This window comes from Candoia aspera, chromosome 1 (genome assembly GCF_035149785.1).
Source record: "Candoia aspera isolate rCanAsp1 chromosome 1, rCanAsp1.hap2, whole genome shotgun sequence".
Taxonomy (NCBI): Eukaryota; Metazoa; Chordata; class Lepidosauria; order Squamata; family Boidae; genus Candoia; species Candoia aspera.
In genome coordinates this window covers 312,012,144-312,030,229 of record NC_086153.1, presented here as the reverse complement: position 1 = coordinate 312,030,229, position 18,086 = coordinate 312,012,144, and positions in this window count along the sequence as shown.

The following is an 18,086-nucleotide window of genomic DNA, read 5'->3' as shown; positions in this document are numbered from 1 at the left end:
ACCCACCCCAGTATTCTTGCCGTGAAAACTAAATGGATCAGTACAACCAGAGATATGTCGGTATACCATCGGAAGATGAGACCCCCAGGTCGGAAGATGGTCAAAATGCTACTGGGGAGGAACAGAGGATGAGTTCAACTAGCCCCAGACGTGATGACACAGCTAGCTCAAAGCCGAAAGGACGGCTAGCGGCCGACGGCGCTGGTGGTGAACGGCGAATCCGATGTTCTAAGGATCAACACACCATTGGAACCTGGAATGTAAGATCTATGAGCCAGGGCAAATTGGATGTGGTTATTGGGGAGATGTCAAGATTAAAGATAGACATTTTGGGTGTCAGTGAACGGAAATGGACTGGAATGGGCCACTTCACTTCAAATGACCACCAGATCTACTACTGTGGACAAGAGGACCACAGAAGAAATGGAGTAGCCTTCATAATTAATAGTAAAGTGGCTAAAGCAGTGCTTGGATACAACGCAAAAAACGACAGAATGATCTCAATTCGAATTCAGGGCAAGCCATCTAACATCACAGTGATCCAAATATACGCCCCAACCACAGATGCTGAAGAAGCTGAAGTAGAGCAGTTCTATGAGGATCTGCAGCACCTACTGGACAACACACCTAAAAGAGATGTTATTTTCATCAATATATTGATTAGTAATAAGCATTGTTACCCTGAGAATTCAAGGACAAAGAACAACAACTGACTCCTTCCCCCACTTTGAAATCACAATGCATTTGGGTTTGGGGGGGTGGGTGGGTTACCTTCTTCCTTTTTTTTTGCTTTCTTTGTAACATCTCATCTGATGTAATGTTTTGATGCACAAAAAGGGAAAATATTAAATTCATGATTAGAAAAATAGGAATACTAACTGGTCCCATTCATTTGTCCTCCATCATATCGGGCTGGCGGGGGGAGGGGAAATAGAATGTGCCACTCATTTCAAGGCTATGATTCATGAATTATTTAAGTCAAAGCACTTTTATGTAATCCAATTTTATTCTTTTAAATGGGCTTCAACTGCCATTTCTTCCTAGCAGTATATCCAGGGCCATGTTGACTGAGGAATATTGGAGTTCATTCAGCACATCTGAAGAACACATGTAGGGGAAAGTTTGGCTAGGCTGGGAGAGAGGGACTGGCCTAAAAAAACACCTAGTTTCATGGACTACTGATTATCTGAACCTGGATTTCACTGTTCTTAATCCAACATTTCACTTTTAAAAATATAACCTGTTCTTGCATACCTTTAAACTGCACATCAGTGATGGAAAATAAATAACCAATAAGTGTAACGTGTAGTTCTCCCGTGTTATAGAAAGGCCTGTCAAGCATGAAAGCCGGGCAAGTTTTATTATAAATTGAAACAATGTCTTGCACGAAAAATGATACAGCTACTTTGGCATCAACTGCACTGAGCAATATACTATTTAGGTCCAGATGACATAAAACTATTATTTTTAACAATTCAATCTCATTTTGTGTTCTAAAGCAAGTGGATAAATGCTATGAGTCATCTTTGTCTAAAAGATGTCATCTAGTCCAATAACATTTTTGCTGGCAGGGGGAGGGGGAATAGAATGTGCCACTCATTTCAAGGCTATGATTCATGAATTATTTAAGTCAAAGCACTTGTATGTAATCCAATTTTATTCTTTTAAATGGAATCAGAATTACAGAAAATAAAAGGAATAACCTGCTCCAATGGGTGAAGAATGGATTAATAATAGCTTTTAAATGCCCTAAATCCATATGCTCTAGCTCAGAAGTGGGCAGACATCTGGCTCAGGAAATCTCTCTCTCTTTCTCACTCTCTCCCACCCCCCCTTTTTTTTCCTTTTCCTTTTCCTTTCTTTCACTAGTATCCCTGCATTCACCAACTAGTTCTTGTGCAAAAGACCTGCAGTTGAAGAATTTGGAATCCAGAAAGTTACTTTGAATATCTGGATTGATTGGAGCATCCATCCTTTCTGCACAAGAATCTGCTTTTGTTCATGTCACACTTTTTTCACTTAAACTGCATTATTTAAAGGCAGTGCAGGAAGGGTCATTCTCCTGCTTTTATTATTAAGAAGTGGAGAATCAGAAACTTTTCCCAGTCTGCATTAAATTGCCCAGAAAGCTCGTACCTGATTCCAAATCTCTGTTGCACTTAGCTCTGCTCTGACATAACTTGATTTAGGGTCAAGCCGCCTGTTTTCTATTTACAGGTTAAAAACTGATCTCAGTTGCATTTCTGAATCATGAAATTAATATGTGGGGAAATGAATGTGATTATCATTACAGGTTAATACTGTGTGATTCAGATCTTGCATGATCACTGAATAGAAACAGCATGGAAAAAGCCAATCACCTCTTCTAGAAAATTTCATAATCTCACCCATTCAACCTTAGTGGCAGTTTTTTAATTTTATTTTAAAAAAAACTAAACAAAAGAAGAATGAAGAGGAGGACTATTAGGTCTCAAAAATGGCACTGGAAAATTGAGCCTTATAAAATAGAGAAATGTCCAACACAGTTTTGGAAAAGTCTTTTTAAAAGGAACTCATAGTTTTCCTTTGAAGGTTTGTTGTGAAAATGAAGGAGAACCATGCTGTGGTCATGTTCAGTTTTTGAATGCATGTTTTTGGTATATATCTTTGTCTGTCTTTATGTCTGTCTGCCATGTGAGAGGTGGCTTTCATAAAACGATGGAGTTGGAAGTATCATTAGAGGTCACCTAGCCTAACCCTCTGCGTGTGCAGAATCCACTATAGCATCTCTGCTATAGCTTCCGTGTGAAAACCACCAACAAGGGAGAACTCACCACTTCCTGTGGCACCCTTCACGTGACTAACAGCTTGTCTAGTCAAGAAGTTCCTCCTGATGTCTAGCCCAAACCCATTTCCTGTAGTTTTAACTCTTTGATTCTGGTTCTGACATTTAGGGACCAGTGACATGTTTCAATAAGTTGCTTCACACCGCAGAGACAATGCTCTTTGATCGCCACAAAAGCAACACAGTCCCCCCCAAGAAGTGCTTCAGTCACTCTGAGATTCCACTTCCATAGCTGGGAGAAGCTTCCGTACCTGCACGTTGCAAAAACAATAAGGTTGCTCGTCTTTGCTTTTAGCAGTGGGTGAGAAAACATGTTGCTTTGCAGAGCAGTTTTGGAAGGATGGCTTGCATGACTCACTACAGAGGCAAAGCACCCACCAAAACTTTGAACAGCCCTAAATATATATTCTTCTTGCTCTGTTCTTGCTTCTTTTCTACGTGAACGGAAAATCAGAATAAAAATAAACATAACATATAAGCCTCCTCTTTCTCCAGTCATCAACTGTCAGCAATATAGCTCTTATTTTTTTTCCACCTTTTTTTAACATGGCATTTAAACATGATGAAGACAGAATCATCATCACGTGGCCGCAAGCTGTTTAAGATTCTGTTTTGGCAACTCTGCGCTTTACTTACCATGTAATAAAGGCCTTGAGGATGTCATGACAAAGCACACATTTGACCAGTTATGTCATCCAATCCAGTCTAGCTGAAGTGCGAGCAGTGATATCACAATACCATATCAAATCCCAACTTTGTATCTATCAATGGCTATGAAAGCCAAGGGCTGGCATTTACATGGCAATTTGGAACTGCCAACTGAGAAAATATAAAAATACACCCATCACCCCTTTTATGCTCAAGTATGTGAATATAAATTAGTTACCTTACCAGTAAATTAAAGTCAAGTCACATAGCAATGTGGCATTTTAGGCCCAACATAATGAAGCTGCCTAAGGTAAACCTATTTTGCAAGAAGGTGTTGAGAATTGTATTCCTCTCAGGTTTACACAGTAGAATCAAACCACACCATATTACATGGAGGTACCTAACAGCAACAAAAGATCCTCAGGAACTTTAATTTGTATTTAAAAAAAAAAGACATCATAAAAATATTGGTATAAAACAGTTTTACACAAGTTCAGCATTGAAAAATCTGTAGACACATAAACACAAAGGAAAAGAGAAAATGGAATCCTAACAAAACAAGTCAGTTTGCCTTTCAGAATATTATACACACACAGAGAGAGATATTTGTGTAATGTTGCAGACACATCAAAAAGGACTTGTTTATAGGATGGTGGCAGGGCACTTGCTTTGCATGAAGAACTTTGCATGTCCCAACTGCCTTGCATGTCCCAGCTTCTGTCCCACTTTAGGCTGAAAACACATTTTTAAGTATTTCTGCAGTACATATAAAACAGTTCAGTATTTATGAGTTTTCTTGAAGAAAGAGAAGCCTATTATTTTTCCAAGAAAGTTCTTCTGACATAAACTTGGCTCTTATATGCTAGTAGCTCTGAATGCATTGTTTATGTTAGTTTTTGCTTGATTAGACTTGAAGAAAAATAACATAGCAGAAAAGAAGACCCAGTTTCAGAGTAATTCCAAATAGTATCAAGCCATAAAATCCAAATATGAAAGGCAATTTAGACATAGCATATGATATGGAAACAAGACAAAAAAAATTACATATGTGTGTAAATGTGTAGGCCATGCCAAGCATCCTCCCCCCCCAAAAAACCTTCACTTTTATATGATTTCAAGAGAAGCTTCCTTTTGAAGCTGCTTCACAAAGTAACCTATTTCTACCCTCCTCTTTCAAAAAAGCATTGCTTCACTTGATCTTGCTCCAGATGACTTCTCCAGCAGGTCCTATGGCTGGAAGAAGCTTCTGTGTGTGCATTGTACATGGTCTTCTGAAACTTTCGGTGAGCCACTGGAAACCTCAAGGAAGGCAATCAGAGCAACAGAAATTATCTCATCAAGGCAAATATTAAACACTTTGCCTCTGAACTTTAAGCTAATTAGCATCCTTCACACCAGCCTAAAACACACAAACCTGCAGACACAATAAACAGAATAACTCAAAGTGGTCCATTGCTAAATATTAAGAACACATATCAAAGATTCACTGTTGCTGATGAAGAATGGATTTATCATTTTAACATTGTATAATGTTTCTCTTATCTATAGCCATGTAGGAAGTGTCTATGTTTCTTTGTATGTTGATATACATTATTTTGAATACTCAAGATAGTGTCTAGAAAAATAGGTGCTTTTCTGAGAAGGAATGACCACTGTAAAGGCTTGTTAACAGCCCTATAAACTTCAGAGAAAATGCACAGTGAGAGGACAGATCCAAACCATCTCCCAAAATCCATCTCCAGCTGTGAGGCAGTCATAACCAATCCTTGTTAAACATTATTTGAAGTCTCCAGTAAGTGTGAAATAGTTTGTTATTGTACAGGAGAAGACAATGCTGCCATTTTCTCCTCTACTTTTCTTTCTTCTCAGAGGTATTTTCTCAGAATGAGTTTTTGTGAGGACAAAGCCATGGAGGGTGCCTGGACTGAAATGGACAAAGAAAATTCCAAATATGTTGGCCTGGTGCATGCTCCAGAAAACAGCCAATGGGCTCTCTGGAACACCCAATGCCTTTTCTTTTTTTAATTTGAAGAAGGACTAAGGACTCCTTAAAGTGAGGACGGACTACCAGCCATTCCAGAAAAGCCCCCAGGCAATTTTCCAACAATGGGAAACATCATAGCAGGAAAGTGGCCAAAGCAACTTTTTGGATGCTCACCTGAGGCCTTCTTTTGAGGAAAGACACAAAGCAATGGCTTGTGGGACTCAAAGCAGAAGATTGACTCTCCCAGCTAAGATCAGTGAGCAGGTTTGTTAAAATCTAGCAGGGAGAAGAAAGGCTATTCCATATTCCAAGTTTTCTTTTACTAACTCAGCTGCTTGGGTAGCCTATCAGAATATCATCAACAACAGTGTTCATCTTTTGGGGAATAGTAGAAGGGCTGGCTTTCTAGCCATCCATTTCAGCAAATGGACCATCCGTCGATCATCTGAAAAGCCTTTATAAAATCATAGATTTGGGAGGGACCATTTGGGCCATTGAGTCCAAAGCCCTGCTCAGGACAGGAGCCTAAACGAAACCATGTCTGGCAGGTGGCTATCTGGTTGAATATATCCATCCCACTCTCTCTTTAGTATACGTGCAGCCTGAGCAATTTTTAACTCATGCACAAGTAGTGGGTTCAGCTCAAGCAAGCCATAGATGCAGCCCTAGCTAAATGGAATGAGTTCATCCATTCTCCGACAGTCCACTTTTTCTCTTTCTGATGCTCTCTTTTTTCCTATATTTTTATAACATCTTTTTCTCTGTCAACCCCTCTGTATCTCCTCTGCACACAGCATGCTTTTGTCAGAGATCTTAACTGATTGATTGCAATTAATTACTTTTGTAATGAAACCAAGGGATGCATGGAAATAGGCTGAGTGCCCTATTACTGAAGGTCACCATCTAGAGACATTGGGTAAAATGTATAGTCTGACACATACTGATTTCAGTTCTGGTGCAAAAGTAGGCCAAAATAGCATAATGGTCTCCAGATCTGCCCTGTTTTTGTAAAAAAAGATTATTGGAAAAGAATAATTATTGAAAAAAAAGAGAAAAGTAATCTAATAAAAGTAATCTTCTTGAAAAAAGTAATCTTCTAAAAAGGAAGATTGTTGCTCAGGCCTGGGGCCCTGAGTGTGTTAAGGGTCCCATTTCTTGGCTATATTATCTATGGCAATTGTTTACTTTGTGACTATATATATTTGTTTTGTTTTAATTGTTTTACATTTTTTGTGATTGTACGCTGCCCAGAGTCACTTGTTGAAATGAACGGCTATGGAAATCAAATAAATAAATAAACAAATAAAAGCAGGCTGAGTCTAGTTTTGTTTAGTTTTGCTTTAATCAAAAGGAATCTTCATAAAAGAGGATAAAAGCTTCCCTCTGTCAGCTTCACACTGCTTATTTTCTTGGAATTCTTTCCATCTAGTTCTGAGCTGGGCTGAAAAGCAAATTTCATAGAGCAAAAATGCTCTGGAAGGAAAGGTAGGGGAGGGTCATGTTTTATTCTCCTTTACCATATGCTGCTTTTACTGTAAAGGCAAGAACTGTCTCACCCATTTTCAACTCAAGATAGACATTGTGTGTGTTTCCTTTGCAGTTTTATTGATGTTAAGCACTAACCAAATTCCTCTCCCACCTGGTCTACACATTTCCCTCCATGTTAGCATAGCTCTCTTGAAAAGATTGTTACCAACTTAAAAAAAAAAAAGCAATTGAACTAAGAGCTGGAAGAGAGAAACCAAGCAGATAACAACTCCTCCAATAGTGGATAGCCCCCAGACCATTGTTCGTTCTTGCTTGTGATCTCTCTCCCTTCCTCTCTTATATTGGAAGAACAGAGAAAAATTGTTCCATCTTCCCAATCATTTGGTGCTCATGTAATTTCTTGTGTTTACAATTCAGCCAAAATTAAAACTATCCCCACTTATGAAGCCAATTGATTTCTATGGGCCAATCAGATATTACAAATATATATTTGCATTTAGTCTGACCTGAGATAGGTGAGATATTGGTTCATACATTTTAATGTGAATATACCTAGTACGAATGCATGTGTGAATACATGCCTACCTCAAGTATTCACCTTTGTTCAAAGCTAATGGTATAGTTTGCCAATCTAAAAAATGACAGAAAAATGCATATACTAGAGAGAAGTGTGAACAAAACAGTTATACATAAGTGACCAGTGTCCCATACTCTTCTGATTGCTTTGGTTAACTTGAAACAAGCATGACTGATAGGAAGCCCTTTTAAATTCCTATAAGGAACAGGAGCTGACAGTGAACCTCTCAGGCAAAGAGAAGTCATTGCTTTCCTTTTGTGCTTCTGGTGTGAAAATACCCTCAGAATACAGGTAGGTGCAGCATGCAAGAAACAGAGCTTTATTTTAAAATTAGGCAGCTAGGCAAAGTTGCATACAAACCCAGAAAATCAATATTTTAAAAGCAATGCAGAAATTATGTATACGTTTTTATGGAAACTTTTAAAAAAATCTCAAAACTGATACCAAAATAAGAGGAACTAAATTATAGATTGGAAAGAGGAGAAACTGAGCAAAAAAATGAAATTGGTAAATGTATCCATTTCTGGATGTGAGCTTTTTGTATCCATTTCTGGATGTGGGCAGATTACAGGTCAGGTTTCTATTATACAGTCTTGATGATGGATGGTTCTTTCTTGGGATAGTAAGTGCACAGTCAAAATTTCTTCTGAAATTCTCAGATCTCTTGAGATTTCAGCAATCTCACCATGAGATTTTTGGCTTTCTTGTCTAAAGCATGAAATTTCATTTATGAACTCTGACATCTCAGGAGATTTGGTAATCTATAGAGTCCTTGGTGCTCTCTGAGCCTTGTTGTTTTCTTGCAGGCGTTTCATTGCCAGACTAGGCAACATCTTCAGTGCCAGGCAAACTTCTACCAAAGAACAGCTGTTCTTTCTGCATGAATGCCTGCGACAGAATGCCCTGCCCTCCAGTGTCAGATACAAACCCCCAATCAACTGCACAGCTGGATGGAAGATAGCGCAACCAAGTGGGCAAAAAATGATACGGCTCATGATCATGGATGCCCATCTCAGATTAAACAAACATCAACACACCATAGACAACCTGAAAGAACAACTAGAACTATGACTTCTGAACACATCGACATGCTGACAACTACAATCAAGACCACATCACTGAGACAAGCCGAAAAAAGGAAACCAAACTCTAAACTAAACTACTTAAATTGAATTCCAGAAACAAAGGGGCACCAGAACCAGAATGGGTGGTCAACATGTTCAGCCGCCCAGTGTCCTGATTACCAGGAAACACACTGAGACAATGACTTGGTCTCTAATATTTATTAGTAGTACTTAACAAGAATCCTAACAAACTGAGGAAGCGTGGGAAAAACCCAGCCATATAAACCCCAAGGGTTAAGGCGGTCCCGATCTGTGTCTCTTTGAATGGCTGAACAGTTCCTCAGTGCTACGCATGCGCTTGACAGTCTGGGTGGGAGCCCCCTGCTCGCCATCCTTACTCATGACACCCAGTATCCACTGCATAACACAATATCCTACAGAGAGGCCTGAACTACAACACAGAAGATGCAAATAAATTAGAATTCTTCGCAGCTCTAGAAGCGCCATTTAAAACTACAGGACTCACTACAGAAACCCAAGAGGATGTAAGACAGACAATCATACCACAAATCAGAAGGACGTGGAAACAGAACCAACCGAAAGCAGAGGACAGAGCAGCCCTCAAACACCTAAAAAAAAGGCACTGAAGATGTTGCCTAGTCTGTCAATGAAACGTCTGCAAGAAAACAACAAGGCTCAGAGAGCACCAAGGACTCCACAGTTCAACCCTGAGCTACAAATATTTGCTCGATTTGGTAATCTGACAAGATGGTGGACATTTGGCCTCAGGATGAAACTCCCTCCTTCTGTGACACAGTTATGCTGTAAATTATAGTAACCACATGTAGATAACTTTGTTAGCAGATGCTTTGCAAACAGGAATAAATCATGCATTGTATGGAACATTGGATGGATTTAATGGAGCCTAAAGGAGTATGGAAGTATCAATCTTCTCTTGATAATTTTCAAATGTTAGATCTAAGCAGAAACCTCCAGATTAATTTTCATAATAGATGGAATCCAATGGCAAATTATTCCTTGACAGAACAATCCTAATCTGTACTAGTATCATTCTTGTTTGTTCAACCTTCCTGATGTTTATTGAAAACACCCTTACTTCACCAGCAGGCCAGTTGCAAATATTCCGTTCTTGGGAAAGTGTTAGAGAAGGTAGAGGCTGAGCAGTCCCAGATGCATCTGGATGAAAATGATTTTTTTGTCTCATTTTAATCCATGTTTCATCAAGGATATGGTACTGAGACTGCTTTGGTTGTCTTGGTTGTCTTGGTATATGACTTATGCTGGAAATTAAAGATGAGAAAGAGAACCTGCTAGTTTTCTTGGGCCTCTTGGCCATGGTATCCATCTGGAATTTTTGGCAGGGGTGGGACTTAGTGGCACTCTTTTGTAGTGGTTTTAGTTCTTTCTCCTGGGATATGGCCAGAAGATGGTGCTGGGGGATTATTGTTCAACATCTAGATAACCAACCCTTTGGTGACCCACAAGGTTCTATATTGTTCCCTATGCTGTTAAACATCTACATGAAACTACTGGAAAATGATGTTTAGCACTTTGAAAGAGGACATCATCAATATGCTGATAACAACCAGTTCTATCGCTCCCTATCTTCTAACTCCAAGGAAGCAAGTAATACCCTGGAATGTTGCCAGCTCTTGATAATCAGCTAAATAAGGGAAAACAAGGTGAAATTAAATCCAGACAAGATAGAAGTGCTGTTGGTAAGGAAAAGGCTGATTTTGGATTGAGGTAGAGTTTATTCTGGACATTCCCTAGAAACAGCAGTTTTGCAATTAGGGAATGTTCCTTGACCCCAAGTTGGTATTGCAGGTAGTAGCTGCAGTGAGGAACACGTTTGCACAACTGCAACTAATATGCTGACATAAACCCTTTCTGAGCTGGTTGGACTTAGCAACATTTATTCACACTTAATTAGAATTTGTCTCAACTGCAATGCAGTTTTTCATGGGGCTACCTTGACAAGTGTCCTGAAATTGCAATTGGTGCGAAGTACAGCTGACCAGTATAGGATACAGAGATTGTATGATGTCTATACTGAAAGAGGTACACTGGCTGCCAATTGCCAACCAAGCACAATTTAAGGTGCTAAGGCTTAGGGATTAATTATCTGCAGGACCTTTTCTCTCTCTATGAACCTGCCAGGTTATTTAAATCAGCAGGGAAGGCTCTCCTGAAAATACCCCCAGTGCTAGAAGTTCAACTCCTTGGGTATGTGGAAAAAGGCCTAATCCCACATGATTCACAGGATATGGAATATGTTTCCTAAGGAGGTGATTTGGCTCCCACTTTCCCCCAGTTTAGGAAGATGGTAAAAAACCCTTTCTTTTAAAGGTAAAGGTAAAGGTTTCCCTTGACGTAAAGTCCAGTCGTGTCCGACTCTAGGGGGCGGTGCTCATCTCCGTTTCAAAGCCTTGGAGCCGGCGTTGTCCATAGGACACTTCCGGGTCATGTGGCCAGCATGACTCACGGAACGCCGTTACCTTCCCGCCGAAGCGGTACCAATTAATCTACTCACATTTGCATGTTTTCGAACTGCTTGGTGTGCAGGAGCTGGGACGAGCAACGGGAGCTCACCCCGCCGCGCGGTTTCGAACCGCCGACCTTCCGATCGACAGCTCAGCGGTTTAACCCGCAGCGCCACCGGTGATTTGGCTCCCACTTTCCCCCAGTTTAGGAAGATGGTAAAAAACCCTTTCTTTTACCAAGTGTTTAATTCTTAATTGTTTTAATCAATGATTTTAAATTTGATTTTAATTGTATTTTGTTTTGTTTTATACTTCGCATTTGTATTGTTATAAATTGAGTATTGGAATAAATATAAAGGTGTAGTATAAACACAACAATCGATACATAAAATGAATAAATGTTCCTCTTATCTTCAGTCAGCTGCTGATAGGAACTGAGATACTTTTTCTTTCCATGGAATCAAAAGTCAGGAGCTTAAAGAGAGGGGGCAGGTCTTTTTGCAAGGATGTTTTGAAAAACTCATTGGCAGGATTGGATATCTCTGAGGGCCATTTATTGTTTGTAAGCCAGGGTTTCCCATGCTGATTCTATATTTTTTAGAAATACAAATATGGAGAAAATAGTAACTGATCCTAGATTTGTTGAGAACCTGAATCCTACATATTTAATAAATCCCCCCATGAACACATTAAAAAATCCAATCATAGTCCTACTTTGGAAGGCCTGTTTGTTTGATATTAAATGGTTTGATTTAATTTTGAATGTTCAGTTGATAGAGTTTTTGGCATTAGCTATAATTATTCCAGTGGCTTTTCTTTTCCTAGCATTCCTTTCTATTAATTAGCAGTCCATAAGCCTTGGTTATATCCTCAGCTGTCCATAAGCCTCCAAAGTCCTCATATGAAACTTAACCTTTTTTCTAAATAATTAAATTAAATTAAATTAAAAACACAGTGAATGAGATTGTACTTTTTCGTTTAAGCCTTCCAGTCCCATCTGTCATACAAATAAAATACAATCTACACACAAAGCTTTCAGAGGACCCTGAGGCCTCTGGATGTATCCTCTTGAAAGTTTCTCATCAAATCATAATTTTATTTTTTATTATTTATTGATTTTCTATCCCGCCTTTATTATTTTTATAAATAAGTCAAGGTGGTGAACATAACGAATACTCCTTCCTCCTCCTATTTTCCCCACAACAGCAACCCTGTGAAGTGAGTTGGGCTGAGAGAGAGTGACTGGCCCAAAGTCACCCAGCCGGCTTTCATGCCTAAGGCGGGACTAGAACTCTCCTATCATGCCTCATTGGCTCTTGGGCTGAGAGAGAGTGACTGGCCCAAAGTCACCCAGCCAGCTTTTATGCCTAAGGGAGGCCTAGAAGTCACAGCCTCCGGGTTTCTAGGCCAGCATCTTAACCACTAGACCAAACTGGCTCTCTCTAAGGTGGGACTAGAACTCTCAGTCTCCTAATGATTTTAATAAAGGAGAGGAATTGTATTTATATACATTTTAAAATTAACTTAAATGAAATTATCCAAGCTTTAGCTGACTTTTTGATGTTGTCTTCTAGTATTTTTGATGTTGTTTTCTAGCCATAGCCATACTCTTTGGGAGATTCATTTCTAACAAATTCAGCAAATGAATCTGGGATGTTCTTAATATATATCGTTTGTATTCTTGAAGTCTAGGTTACATATCTAGAGGGAAGGGATTTTATTGCAGTTTCCAAATGTTATGGACAGAAAAAGCACTATGTTTTACCATTTTTCAGCAAATTTAGTGCCAGCTTAAAGAGTGCAAGGAATTTGATAGAAGGTTTGCCATTGACTTTCATGACAGCAAGATCAGTACTATGATGCCAGGCAATTAAATTAAATAGCATGATATTACTTATCAGAAAGATGAAAATATAAATCAAAAGATGGAGCAGCTCTGAAAAGTAAAGATATTCAGGCAATCTGTAGCTAAAGGCTACTATAAATCAAACTGTAGGCATTCAGCACTGAGGTGTGGTACTAATTTTATTGTCTGACTATGGAAACATTCCCCATTGTGACTGTACATGATTTTTTTTCATTCCATAAAGCTGTTGTCTTAGCTGGAAAAATATCCCCCCATAAATCTATATTTTCTGCATTTAAATAATTTACTACATGATTAAACTTAATGGGCTTGTTACGGAATAGCAATCACTCAGTAGGATATAAAAATCTGTGAGACTCTCTTTCACACACTGAGATAGCAGAAAAATGGCTAAGACAAAAAAATAGCACAGTATATTGCTGAAGAAAATATAAATTTAACAATAGTGGATAAAATTGTATCAGACAAAGTATCCCTGGTAGATGAAATAAAAGTTGAGTATGGAATGTCATTAATCTGAGGAGGGAAAAATAGCTTAATATTAATCATTCTGTTTGAGATAATTTAAAGGCTACTAACAGATGAAAGAGAGAGCCAGCTTGGTGTGGCAATTAATATTAACTTAATTAATTAACTATATTTATTGTATAGTTTTATACTGTACTGTTTTAATTCCATTTTATTGTAAACCACCCAGGGTCCCTCCTCAGGGAGAGATGGGCAGTCATAAATTGGATAAATAAATAAATAAAAATAAAATTAATGCACCAGGCTAGAAACTGGGAAACTGAGTTCTAGTCTTGCCTTGGGCACAAAGCCAGCTGGGTGACCTTGGGCCAGTCACTCTCTCCCAGCCCTAGGAAGAAGAAGGCAATGGTAAACCATTGCAACCTGCATTTAGCAACAGTAAGGGAGGATTTTTGTTGCTGCTTGCAATAAGATCTGGAAAAGACCTCAGGAAGATCTTTTCTTAAATATGACTTGCCTTCTCCAAAGCCCAGCACAGGGAGGACCAGCATTTTCTTCAGTTCATTTTTTGAGTTTGTTGTTGTTTTAATAGTTTTTCTCTTATTGCAATCAATAGAATAAATATTATGTGTTCAAATGTCAAGGGAATAGGCGAAGAAATCATGCTGAGTCATAGCTACAACTCTAGTTACTTTATTGGTCGTGCCACATACAGAATCTTGCCAGACTAAAGGTTCCTTAACTGAGCTATAGGGGAAAATACTCTTGGGAATCTAGGGCAGCACTAGTCTAACTTTCTTCCTTGCCCCCCCTACAATCTCCAAGCTGTGCAAGCTGTGAGAACGTTTATCAACCTGGAATGCACTCTCTTCTCCTTCAGCTCCGAGCTCCATCACATCAGGGTGGGTCCAGGAACTAGTAAGAAATTAATGTATGGCCTGACATTTGCTTCCTCCTCTATTTTATACAGAACATTCCATAGGGGGATTTCAGGTCGAATTTTCCCTGTTGAAAACAGACACATGAAAATATGAACAGAAGAAGCTACCTTATATCATTCCATTGACCCATTTAGCTCAATATTATTGATGCTGATTGGGAGCAGGTTTCCAAAAATTGAGCTAGCTTTCTAAAAAGATACTGAGAGTTGAACTTGGGACTGTGGATATATAAAATATGTGCTGTACCCCTGTGCTACAGCTAATTCCATTAATCCTTTCTCTTACTGATGATTTGGAAAAGGACACTTTATTGGATATACAAAAGAAACTGGCGGAAGTTTTAAAAATTAAAAGGGAAATACAAGTGACAAACCAAGACAATGACCTGGAAAATGTTTTCTTATTGGATCTACAAAAGAGTCTAGTTAAACCCTTGAAGAAGTCTGTACGATGGGATAAAGAAGAATTGAAGAAAAATCAAATCCTATTACAATATTTGAATGAACTAAAGATTAAGACTGTTATATGTAAAAGGAAGGAATATAAAGTTGGCTTATTTGATCAAGGTTAAAATAAGACCTTTTGGCGGGTGGGGGGCAAAGTTCTGAGAATCCTTTATGGACTTTTTGTTGATACCAGGATTAAAAAGTTGGTGTTTTATGGATTTGCTTATAGATAAGGGAGGAGATATCTGTTTGTAACCTTATTGGTGGGGGGAGTGAAGAGTTACTAAATTTGTCTATACTTCTTGTAGTGAAGGTTGGAAGTCACTTCTTTATATATTTCTTTTCTTTTTCTTTGTCATATTCTTTCTTTTCTTTTCTTTTCTTTTCTTTTTCTTTTTTCTTGCACTTTTTACTCTTTCTTGCTATATTTTTTCTTTCTTTAAGTTTAGTTTGTATTAGTTTTTACTATTGTAATCAAAATCTTTAATAAAAAAAATAGGTATATGTATATGTATATTGTTTCTCTTACCGTTGGAGGGCAAGAGCCCAACTATTTAATAACTCCTGAGACAATCTCTCAATAAATAGGATTACAGACTCAGTTGACCTGAATATGAAAGGAAGGACTTTAAAGGACTTTGTGCATCAGGTCATCAAAACAGATGTAAAGTGGAATTACTAAATTTTAGTTTAACTGTAAAGATTGCATTTCCTCGTTTTCCTCATGAGATTTTTACCATTTATCTTTAAAGGTATAAAGGAGATGGCAATCCATATTGGTTCTGCAGATATACATTTATAACTCTATTCCATCTCACTTCATTTCTTAATCTGGATTTTGCCCCAAATATAGTATCTTTGCATGCATTCTATTCTAGATTCAAATCTGACTTTCAGAATACCAAATCTTTGCATTTAGATTTTATTACAAAATTAAAGTTTATTGGTAAACAAGATTAAAATGCTAGGTCATTTGTTGAGATGAGCAGTGAAGAAATGTGATAAATAAATAAGTAAGTCTTAAACACTAAAGGATTAGGACAAATAAGCACTTCACCTCATGTACATCTGGGCACCCCAATATCTCTAGGCTACACAATCATACATGTTTCAATCTATTCCATGGGTCAGAGAGAGACAGGATTGTTGAAACGTTTGGGTTAATCATCGCATGATGACGGATCGCCAACCCTCCAGACCCCATGCCCAAGGGAACATCCAGGTGTTCAAGGACTTCAGGAATGCCATCAGGGTCAGGGCTCCATGAACTTCATGTACCTATTTTGTACATTTATGTTTTCTAAAATTGGAACATATAATTGCCCACCTCTTTTTGTTTCATAGCATAAAAATTCAGACAGAGTATAAAAGTATGAGATCCAAAATGCCAAGTATATTTCCTTAAAAAATCATTCTCAAGTTTGGAGAGATCATAGAGAAAGATTCATTTGAAATGTCTGAATGATACTGACAGTCCTTGTGAAATGAGGTTGTTTGAAGTTCCACATTGCAAAAGAAATGATAACTGAGATATATACCCTCAGATTAGGGAAAGTTGTCATAGATCCAGAATGGTGGGATATAAAGCTCCCAGTCCTTCATAGTGCAACAGAAAATAATGTCTGGATCTTCCCCAATCTGAGTCTACCATAGATGGACTACAATATTTTCTTTTGGTGAATTTCTTCACATTCTTATATATTTATTTAGAAGGTTTACATGCCAATCTAGTCCAAAAGGACTGTGAATATAGATTGTGTATTTTGGTACTCAACAAAACTCAGATCAGGGGTATGGAAGTAAATCTACTTGAACAACTGAATTCTTCATCCACACACATACATTCCTGGCCAATGAGATGGTCAAAGAGAGGCTCATAATGTTATGTTTTGAACCAGAGAACGGTTCACATTGTAACTGACTGAACATTCCTCTGTTAAACAGCTCTTGGGTTTGATGGACCAACAGCTTGAAAAGCAACATGCAACTCTGTTCTTATACATGATAGCAGCAGCAAGACTCTTATATGCTCAAAGATGGAAGAATGCACAAATTCCCTCAATGGAGGACTGGATGATTAAATTGATGGAATTGGCACAAATGGCTAAACTGACAGCATTGATAAGAGAAAACATTGTAACTAGATTCATTTTCATCTGGAAGCTGCTCTTGGACTATTCGTTTGTAACGCAAAAGAATGAAGTCCTGATTTTAGGTTCTGATGACTGAATGGTTCAATTTTAGAGATACAATGTCACTAAATTTTTAATTAATAGTAAGAGATTAACTTTTATGTACTTTTATATCTGTGCTGGAAAAGGTCAGAAGCCACTGGTCTGATATGCTTTTTTGCTTATTCCTGCACCATTTTAGCTTTTCTGTTTCTTTATTAGACTTGTATTCTATCAGTCTTATATTCTGCATTATGTGCCTTAATTATATCTTGAACAATGAATAATAATAAAAAATATTAAAAAGAAAAAAGAAAATAACCTCTTCACTAATTCACACAGGAGCTGTGAGTAACAGACTGAGAAAGTTTCCGCTTTAGGATCCTTGGAAGATAGACTGAATTCTTTTGTTGTTGTTTATTCGTTTAGTCGCTTCCGACTCTTCGTGACTTCATGGACCAGTCCACGGCAGAGCTTCCTGTCGGTCGTCAACACCCCCAGCTCCCCCAGGGACAAGTCCGTCACCTCTAGAATATCATCCATCCACCTTGCCCTTGGTCGGCCCCTCTTCCTTTTGCCCTCCACTCTCCCTAGCATCAGCATCTTCTCCAGGCTGTCCTGTCTTCTCATTATGTGGCCAAAGTATTTCAGTTTTGCCTTTAATACCATTCCCTCAAGTGAGCAGTCTGGCTTGATTTCCTGGAGGATGGACTGGTTTGATCTTCTGGCAGTCCAAGGCACTCTCAGAATTTTCCTCCAACACCACAGTTCAAAAGCATCGATCTTCCTTCGCTCAGCCTTCCTTATGGTCCAGCTCTCGCAGCCATATGTTACTACGGGGAGCACTATTGCTTTAACGATGCGGACCTTTGTTGTCAGTGTTATGTCTCTGCTCTTAACTATTATATCGAGATTTGTCATTGCTCTTCTTCCAAGGATTAAGCGTCTTCTGATTTCCTGACTGCAGTCAGCATCTGCAGTAATCTTCGCACCTAGAAATACGAAGTCTTTCACTGCTTCTACATTTTCTCCCTCTCTTTGCCAGTTATCAATCAAGCTGGTTGCCATAATCTTGGTTTTTTTGAGGTTTAGCTGCAAGCCAGC